We start from the raw sequence: 11,322 nt of genomic DNA, 5'->3' as shown, positions 1-11,322 counted from the left end.
AGAGAGAGAGAGAGAACAACAAATATATCTATTTTTCTTTATTTGTTGCAGAGACCCTAATTTTACATTGAGGTCTCTTTTTCTACACGAGTTTTAGGTTTCCTGTGATAATTTGATGGATACCTGCCGTAGGAGTCAATTAAAAGATGTTCATCACGGGTTTTAATGCTTGCCATTATAGATGAAAGTGTGGTGTTTTAAATCGTGGAAGTATTATTTTTTCGATATAAAATTTGCTTTAGTGATTGTTTTATCCAAGTTGCAAAAAGCAAGTGTCAATCGTGTAGCAGCGAGAAAGCTTAAAACATGCAAGGTGAAGATAACGAACAGTAATCAATCTCATAACTCCTATAAGCAATACAAAATAGAGAGTTGGGCAAAAACGGACCCCTGGACACATCAGAGGTGGGACCAGTCACACCCGCCGTGAACCCTATTTCCTGATCAGGTAAACGGAGTTATCCGCAGTCAAAATTAGTGTGCCAAGAACGGCTTAACAATCGGTATGAAACACGTCAGACAGCATTTGACCCAACGATAGGTTGTATTGACGAACCAGATCGTTATAACGACCATAAAATTTGCGAAATGCAGACTTCAATCGAGACTGTTGACACCCCTGTGCCATCTACTTTTTTGTAAGTAGCTTACCTCGATTTAAAAACTGACTATACGCAGAACAAGCTCTTGCATATCGAATCAGTTGAGATATATAAACACCATTTCCAGGTGATAATGGAATATTGCTACATAAATATGGGAAGTTGACGATGGAGAAGCTGAAATCATCCCGTTTGTCATACAGTTGAGTTGTCAGTTTGCCGTTAATGTCTACTTTCAATAAAATATCTAAGTATGAAGCAGAAGTGGACGACTCTGTGTTGTCCTTTATTTCGAGCTCACAGGGATATATCAAATCGACATATGAATGAAAGTTATTATTGTTAATAGATAAAACGTCATCGATATATCGAAATGTCGAATTGAAGCCCACAGCGAGAGATTTTTTTTTCACGTAGAAGTTTTTGAATAAATTCTGCTTCATATGAATATAGAAACAGGTCAGCTAACAAAGGACCACAATTCGTGCCCATGGGAATTCCAGCAGACTGTTGGAAGACCTGATCACCAAAGACCACGAAGATATTGTCAATGAGGAACTCTAGCATATTTTTTATTTCAACTTCAGAGTACTTGTGCGTGGAATCAGAGTGGTGTTTAACAAAGTAAGTTTTTGAATGACTGATCACTAGATATGAATATTTCCGTTTTCCGTTTTTGTTGAAGAAGCAACTGTCTATGATGTCAAAGAGTTTAGTCTTTAATTTATCGTGAGGAATGGTCGTGTATAGTGTTGAAAAGTCATAGGTTTTAATGCTATTTATTTGGGAAAAATTCTGTGATTTCAAGTTTACTAAAAGTTCTTTAGAATTTTTTAGAATCCACATTTGATTAACATCACTTCTGGCATATGTAGTCGCACGGTAAGTTTGAAGTTTCTCCTTCACAGCTGTTAACGTTTTCGTGAGGAGCAAAGATAGGGGCTTGGTAGAGCACTTACTGGATCCAGCAATGTATCTTTGTTTGTAAGGGTTTTTATGTAGTTTAGGAATCCAGTATAGGTACGGTAACTCATATTCATTCGACCCATTGACTGGAATATTAAATGTGTCTAAAACTGAAGCATGGTTTTGAAGAATTTCGTCTTTTGAAAGGGCAGTTGGAGTATAAGTATGATTACCAAAAGTGGAATTAATGCCAAGTTCGTTTAAAATTCAGTTGTAATAATGAGCCTTACAAACAAAGACAATGTTGTTACTAGCTTTGTGAGCTGGAACCAAAACATATTCCTCATGTAACATATATAATTCTTTTATCACTTCTGGTTTACTAAACACAGAAGGATAGATGGTACGTACTTTTGTTTTCTTGTGTCTAATGCGGGATTTTAATATCCCTCTTATGCTTTTAACCCATTCTGACAGTGTATCAAGTTCTTCTTTTTCATATTTAGCCCATCGTCTGGCATAATCTTCGACAGAACTCATAATAGAGATGAAGTTCTGTCGCCAATTAAAAGACCGAGGTTCTCTGTATTTAGGACCTTTAAGAATAAGTGATTTGAGGTCCTCATTTTCAACTATATCAACATCACCAGTAATGACATGTCTAGCTGGACTGTAGTTGAAAGAAGATGAAAAACAAGAACATGTTGGTAGATTACGTATAAGATGGTCTATATCTAAGCACTGCAAAGTTTGTTTATAATTAAAAAGTTTGGATGCAATAGTAGAAGTATAGCTGTAGGAAATACAGGGTGTAGACTTGAACTTGAAATAAGTTGGAATACACGACTGAACCCTTTTATGACGAAGAATGTTGCTTATGTTGATGGCATATATTCCTTTGTTTGTAAATTTGAGCTTAAGGAACTGACGGCATGATTTGGAAGGAATATCATCCATGGTCCGTGTTGGTTTATAGAGCCTGTGGTAGGCAACATCCATAATCATAGAGTTCAGTCTATATTCAGGTGTTGAAAAATCCAAGTATAGACTAGCCATAGCTTCTTCAAATAACATATGTAAAACCCTCAATGGAATAGAGTAAAGTTTTGTACGAATATGATGTGGACCCAATTGTCTGTTGACGTAAGGCAAAAGTGAATCAAACGTGACATCATTTATACTTGGTCTTTTATATGAACGATGTCCGTGACTGCGTTTTCGTCTTTGGGTATTGGGAAAGAGTCCCATCACATTAACGTTATTTCCTTGTGGACTAGTCAGATTTCCCACATCATATAAATTATCATTGCATCCATATGGAAATGCAGTGCCTAGGGTCCTGATCCAGTGATCTTCTCGTTGTCTACGAAAAGGGGTGCTTAATGTAGGATTTTTTGTGTGATGGTAAATTTTTTCTAAAATCCTTACCCTCATGGACAAGATGGAGTGGTCTGGTGCATTAAAATGCTTGTAAAGAAGTTGGTTACCACCATTATTAATTTGAAATATGTGCCCCGATATTCTTTTATTAAGTGAACCCTTGGTTTCTCCCACATAAATTAAGCCACACATGTTACACTCAATGGCGTAAACAACGTTAGAAGATTTACAAGTCAGATTATCAAACGTTTTGGTACAGAAACTACGTCCAGTTAGATTACTATTAAATGAATTTTTAGTGATCAGTATATCACAAGTTTTGCAATTTTTTGCAGAACATTTTGAGGTTGAACACATGAGGTCTGAAAAGGAATTATCAAATATATCTCTTAAAGGAACATAGCAGTCTTTAATTTGGATATAAGAATTTTGGTTTCTGTACCAAAGCTGACAATCTGACGATTGTACATACGACAAATCTGATATCTCGAAGGATAATCCGAGGGACACCAACCGATCTGTAGGAGCCTGTGTCCCTTATAGACTCCACAGAGTGACACCTTTTTATACTGGGCGACGTGTCAGCCAGTATTGTTTCGTTATTGTGTATATTCATGAAGGAACATATATCGAGCGACAAGTATCCTTGGGGACAGACTGTCCACCAGCAGAGATACAAACTCGATGGTTAAATGCAGGGTGAAGATAACGAACAGTGATCAATGTAAAACTTATACGGTACCAATTTTGATGCACCATCTCATAACTCCTACAAGCTATACAAAATAGATAGTTGGGCAAACACGGACCCCTGGACACACCAGAGGTGGGATCAGGTGCCTAGGAGGAGTAAGCATACCCTGTTATTATAAGTCAGACTGTCAAATCATCTTTTGTGCCAAGCTGTGTCAGCAGCAGCCGACATATTTCACCTCGTCTTGCATGGAAATCTGAGCTTTATTCCTGTTTTCCTCTGATAATTTTCTTCCTGAACTTTTCTGATCCTCTTGGGTCATGAAGAAGTTGAAAACTGCTGTGTTTTAATTACAGTGGAGTTTTTGTTCTAAAATTATTTTTTAAAATCTTGCATAATTTCAATCATAAAAACTAGAATCGAAATAATACAAGATTCTGGTACAGGTAATGTACATAATAATCTTAATATTTTTAAATTACTTGTTGATTGTGTTTAACGTCGCTCTAAAAATTATTTCATTCATACAGAGAGAAGTGAGAGATATAATATTTTTTTTAAAAAAACTTGCACATGAAGTTGTCATAAAAATTACAAACTTAAAAATGTATTGATGTTTTCATTGTACGCTTGACAGAAGATATATTTAGAATATGTCGCTGTAAAACCTTTCGTGAAAGCATCATAGGAAATTATAAACTTTAAAAACGTAAACAATCTGTATTTCCCCGTTTGCAATGGTTAGATCAAATTCAGTTCAATTTTGATATGTGGGTTACTTCCATCATTTTCTTACAAAATATTTCAAAATCACCTGTCATCAGACGTTGTTAGTTCAGCATTCTGTCTTGGAGTTAATGGTGTAAGACTTGGCGGGTCATTTTCACCATTGGTCTAATCCTCAGATTCGACAAAGAACCCCGGGTCCAAAGATGAATTACTTGTCAACAGTTTTCCGCACATATGATCATAGAGAACATCAAAACATGCACGTTTTATATTATGGTGCATGTATCATAAAACTATAATAGTTTTCCCTGTGTTTGACATTTCCAGCAAGATTGTTCAATTCAAATGCATGTATTAAATACAATAACAATTAATAGCCACAGTTATTGTAAGAGTGACTAACACACAAACAGATGCTATACAAAGTGATTCTTATAATGCAAATTTGTTTCACGTGTGACAGTACAGTTAAAGAATAACCTGGATTCATGGTTAATAAAAAAAATTAACATACCAATTCCATAACAAAAATTCCAAGGATTATAATGCAAACAAACCTAGAATCCACATCTGTATCAGGTAATGGGCATACTCCAAAATCTTTAATCATCTCCTCCCTGGACTTCAAGGCCTCAGTACTTTCAGCTTCTCCAACATCACTATAATGCACAATGATGTCATGCACAAACCCTTCTTAGATTAAAATTCAGCATTTTTCTTTTTTTAAAGAAATTTGAAATATATGTTTTTATCAACTTACTTCATCTCCCTCTAAAAAGCATCAGTGGCTGGTTTCTGGGTAGATAATTTCGAAACAGCCTCTACATATACCCCCAGCTCGTCGTTTCATTTTCTTCAGACTTTTAGGATTTGTGGGTTTAAGATTTGGTGTGGACAGGTAATTGTTTAATCGATCTGGTCCACCAATACAATCAATCATTCCTATAATTAAAAATTATTGTGTCAGAATATAGCAGGGAATATGGGACAGGGGTTGGTGTTTACACAATACATTTATGAATATGGACAGTATGATATAATACATGTTTGCAAGTACACACAAAAAATGTTAAATATCTCTATCTAACCTGTGCCCTTGTGTCTTTGTTTTTATCCTGTGTATTTTTCCATACAGAATCAAACTAACTTCTCCACAGTCAACATTTAAGCACTTCACATATAAATAACCTCCTAATTCCTTCCTCGGTCAACAATGACATTGTCATATGTTAACGGCACAGGACCTGATTTACAATGATTACAGTGCTTGAGGTTGGACAAAAGCTTGCCGAATTTAACTATTCTTCGTCCATCCTTCAAACTTTCTCTCTCCGCAATTTTACCAAACCTAATGTTGTTGAAGAGCGGGCAGTTCGAATCCTGGCATGGATCGGTGTAGCACATATGGCCGGATCCATAATTATGATTTATAAAAACAGTCTTGCGGCTTCGAGTTCCACGGACATTACCCGATTTCGGTCGTCCAAAAAATCGGCCCCGACTGTCCTTGGGCGCTGCCATTGCTACGGAAAGTAACTCTTGTTTTAACGAGAGATGACTTTTGTTTACCGATAGTGTTCCAGAAATTGCCGAAGTCGCGGATATCGGTCAACATCGTAACTTTTACCGGAACTGCTTCATTAGACATCTAAATTCTTAAGCATTATTAGCATTGTAAAATGCTTTAAAGTTATGAGTGAATTTTGATACTTTCTTTTGCCTTATAGACCAGTAAAGGTACAGGTAGAGATGGCATCTGATCAAACAATAATGAATAATTTGAAGTGATGTGTTAAGAGTCATAAGTATAATCTCTCTCTCTCTCTCTCTCTCTCTCTCTCTCTCTCTGCGTCCATAAAAAGCATTTGTTATGCATGTGGAAATGCCATCAAACATAATTATTATTGTACATGTAACATGCTTTAAAGTTATGAGTGAATTTTGATACTTACAATGACAAGGGGGGGGGGGGATAGTCTTCATATCTTTCATGGTGGTGATAGCAGGAGTAGGTGTCCTATCAAAGAATAAAAGAAGATACAATATACACTTTACAGTAAGACTGATGCTCTGTGATTTACAAAATTAATATTTCTAGTTACCTAAATCATTAAATTAAGAGGGAATAATAATTTATCTCAAGATAATGTCTACAATATCAAATATATTTAACAAAATGCTTGTGTGCACGCTAGCCATGTCTTTGATCCATTAATACATGTAATGCTACTGATACTAGTACATGTTTGTAAAGTCTCTTTCAGGATTCAAGAATTTTTCACTCTGATCATGATATCACAGTTGTAGGCGAAAGTGCGGCAAATATTAATATTTGCATTCCTTTCAGGATGGATGCATTGAAAGTTCTTTATTGTTCTAACACATGATGTAATCTTATCCAAAAGATTTGTGACTCTGTTTTCTAGATATCAAGCATTTGGTAAATGATCAGTTACTACTTATTTTTACATCTAAGGTGGTCTATGTGCATTTGGTTCATGACAAAAAATCTGAGGTACTACCCCAGCTCATCATAATAGCTGTGTCAAGTCTTAGATATAAAACAGTTGCCTTTTGTTTTTGGTCATGTTTCATCATCGTTATAGAGTTCTATACACAATCTATCACTCTTTAATCTTATCTTATCACTCTTAAACAGTCAGCTATTTTTCAAATTTAAAATTGACACTCACCTATTCAGAAAAATACTTTTGATTGGGGAATCTATGTAGAGCACTTGATGAAAACAATTTCTGGAGGTCGTATGTCATTAGTACACACATATTTGATGAAATTTAGCATAAAGATTGGCTATCAATGACACAACATATGCACGTTAAATCGTTCAGAGACCATTGACATTTTGACCTGAAAACATTACATTAAGTTAACATTATATTAAGTTAACTAACTACATTTTACATTTTGGTATACAGCTATATATTCTGTATATACTTTGTCCCATTGGTCCATCAATTCTGAGTGATGTCTGCAATGTCTATCGATAGCCTTCCAGATGAAAAGCAATTATAACATGTCAACAATAGATAATACAGTACTGTTTGCGAATTCCTTATCCATTACAGGTTTGAGAGGAAAATTCATACAAACATTGTGATTTCAATATATTTCTTGTGTATCATCACTGTGTGGGATATTGTCTATATATCGAGCAAAGTGAGATGTTTTATTTTGATCAGACTGGTGTGTCACTGAGTATTTCATACATTTAACAACGAATGTTTATTTCCACAATGTATGCAGAATGGACCTGGGTGTAGGCACCTGTGTGTGCTTCTGAGGGGATCATTTTGGAAATCCATTTACCCACTAGAATCATCACACGAACATGTAGTATATGAAACTTTAATAAATATTCTAAGTTCCTTAATTTCGTATTATGTAACCCTAATCTAGTGTGTGCATGGTCAAGTTTTATAAGTATGATATTGAAGTAAATACTTACGTTCCATAAAAATCTCCATAGCAAATCTGATCTCTATGAAGAGGAATAATAATTGTATGTTAATAATTATCTCAAAACCATTTAAAGATTAAACGGAATTAACCCATACAATTCATCTTTAACATGAATGATAACAATGCTTAATTTGTTACTTACCAAGAAGCTTAGTTTATATTTCCCAATTGTTCTGAGAAGAAATCAATAGGACAAAATCAGTTTCTCCCAAGGAAGCAGACTGTCGTAGGCACAGTTATAGCTCTGGATATATATATATATATATATATATATATATATATATATATATATATATATTCTGCATGTATCACCACCATTCCAAGAGGGGCACATAATTCTAATTCCAGCAGGTGTCGCACGATAAAGAACCCTCCCTGCTCAATGGCCATAAGCGCCGAGCATAGGCCTAAATTTTTGCAGCCCTTCACCGGTAGTGATGACGTCTCCAAATGAGTGAAATACTCTCCAGAGGGACGTAAAACAATAATCAATCAATATCACAAAAATCGGTAATTTTATACCATTTTCTATGTAGGGATTCACCGAAATGCAGTTTGCTCGTGTTACTATAAATAGGATGAACTTGACCTATATTTTGTTCTCACGACTGACTCACTTTAGACCATGCATTAAAAAGATGTTATCATTGTTGGAAAGTTTTACCCCCTGGAATATTTTTCTGATTTTGTTTGTTTTTCTCTGAGAAAAGCACTCAATTGAAATTAGCCAAGTGGATCGTGAGAAGATGTTAACAAATGTTAACAAACGTGAATTTACAATATGTCAGATATTTTTTTATGTAAATCAAAAATATCCCGACACTGTAGTTCTTAATTAGAGAAGTTTTAAATGACACCACCTTTTTGTGTTTTCTTGATTATATTTCCTTTGTAGGGGAACTAGCCCTTGATTTGTATAAGTTTGACTGAAATTGAAATTGACCCAGTTGTTATTGAGAAAAAGATTTTAAAAGATGCCACAAAATTATTACTCATTACTAATTATCTTCACTTCAAAAAGGGCATGGCAGTTCATTTAAATAATCTTGAATCCTCTTTACCCAAGCATACTTTGTGACAAGTTTGGCTGAAATTAGCCCCTTGTGTCTTCTAAAGAAGTCGAAAATGTTTTTAAAAGTTTACGGATGGACACCAGTCCCAGAAAGTAAGGCATAAACCGCATTAAAATTGTGATAAGTATTTTATCATTTGTTGTTCCCGACCGTTTATGTTGATTGAATAATTGGAAACACCCATTTTACTGACTCCACTGACGTATCAGTTTGCAACTGTTGATCAGCATTACTGGTCACAAATTATAAGTAAGAAGATAATTCATTCGCTAATTAACATTATGCAAATTAATGTCACTGTTCAAGTGTAACACCATACATGTGTGTTTCATAATTAATGCATACTATCTTTTCTTAGTACAAAAACACGTAACCTTGTTACATTTGATCCTATATTTACTCTCTATTCTGTCCTTCATATTTTCAAAGGAGAGTTCCGATCGGTTAGGACGCCCTCAAATAGATTGACTAAAATCAGTTTTCTTTTTATTCCTTTAATTTTCATGCTTAAATGCTGTGTAAAAAGTGATTGTCAATCAGTAAATTCTGTATATCCAATAGTAGTACATACTATCATGAAATATACTATCGGAACTCTTCCGTGTTGAGACAGTAAACATGAAATGGGTGTCATATGCAACGCCTTCAAAAGTAGCCAACTTTATTTACTATGGGAGTTACTAACTTTGTAAAAGTAAAAAAAGCATGAAAGGTAAAGATAACGAACAGTGATCAATTTCATAACTCCTATAAGCAATACAAAATAGATGGTTTGGCAAACAAGGACCGCTGGACACACCAGAGATGGGATCAGGAGCCAAGGAGGAGTAAATATCCCCTGGTGATCGGTCACACCCGCGGTGAGCCCTAAATCCTGATCAGGTAAACGGAGTAATCCGAGGCCAAAATTAGTGTGCCAAGAGCAGCCTAACAATCGGTATGAAACACGTCAGACAGCATTTGACCCAATGATAGGTTTAATTGACAAACTAGATCATTATAACGACCATATATTTTGCGAAATGCTGACTTCAATCGAGACTGTTGAAACCCCTGTACCATCAACTTGTTTGGGAACAGCTTGCCTCGATTTAACAAGAGCAACGCCAACGTGGCATAATACGCCCGTAGATTTTGTTCAAGGAAAACATATTTTAGTGGGATTCATGTTTTAGTGAAGTTAGCACTGTCTTCTGTGAGCTAATTCATTATCATGGTGATCAAATATACCAAGTTATAATATCCAGGAGCTTACGGTTCGGTTTGTATCCTGCCCACAAGGTTTTCCTTATAAGTGATACTACGACCTTGACCTTTGACCTCTCACCTTAAAAAACAATAGGCACCTTCCTCTCATCATGACGATCAAAAATAACAAGTTATAATATCCTTGAGCTTACGGTTCGGTTTGTATCCTGCCCACAAGGTTTTCCTAAAAAGTGATACTACGACCTTGACCTTTGACCTTGAAAAACAATAGGCATGTTCCTCTCATCATGGTGATCAAATATACCAAGTTATAATATCCAGGAGCTTACGGTTCGGTTTGTATCCTGCCCACAAGGTTTTCCTAATAAGTGATACTACGACCTTGACCTTTGACCTCTAACCTTGAAAAACAATAGGCACCTTCCTCTTATCATGATGATCAAATATACCAAGTTATAATATCCTGGAGCTTACGGTTCGGTTTGTATCCTGCCCACAAGGTTTTCCTAAAAAGTGATACTACGACCTTGACCTTTGACCTCTCACCTTGAAAAACAATAGGCATTTTTCTCTCATCATGATGATCAAATGTACCAAGTTGTAAAGCCCTTGGGCTTATGGTTCAGTCTGTATCCTGCCCACAAGGTCCGGACAGACAGACGGACAGACATACATTAGGTTATATATTGGGTACGTCAAGTCCAAGTCCTCTTGGATACTGCTAATTGGGTATGAAAAAAGTGTACATACGAGAGAGCATTTTTTGGGTAGTAACTGTTTAAATCTAATTGGGTATTGATGCTAAAGTCCATATTTATTGGGAAATTTTATAATTCTTCATTGATACCAAATTTGGGGTTGTTTAATTGCTTGCAGGTACATTTAGACAAGCCTGTAAACCTTTGGTTTGGAACACACTTTTTTGTCATACTTTCTGTAATGTAGCTTTGTTGAGATTGTATATAATGTTTCCACCTACATTGTTCATGGCAAATTAGCAATTATATTTCAAAAGGACTCATACAGGAATGTCTGTTTACCTTAATGCAAAATACAAAAACATATCAAGACAACCCAACACATCTCAGACACCTATTTAACCCTTCTTGGATACCCAAAACCATGCGTTTGAGGAAAACCCAACAAGTCTTTTGAATCATGTCCATTTCCTCTTGGAAACATAAACTTGCATTAAAATACAACCCAACAGGTATTGGACATCTGTCCAACTCCTCTTGGATACTTTCAT

This window comes from Ostrea edulis, chromosome 1 (genome assembly GCF_947568905.1).
Source record: "Ostrea edulis chromosome 1, xbOstEdul1.1, whole genome shotgun sequence".
Taxonomy (NCBI): domain Eukaryota; kingdom Metazoa; phylum Mollusca; class Bivalvia; order Ostreida; family Ostreidae; genus Ostrea; species Ostrea edulis.
Note: the sequence above shows the minus strand (reverse complement) of the source record.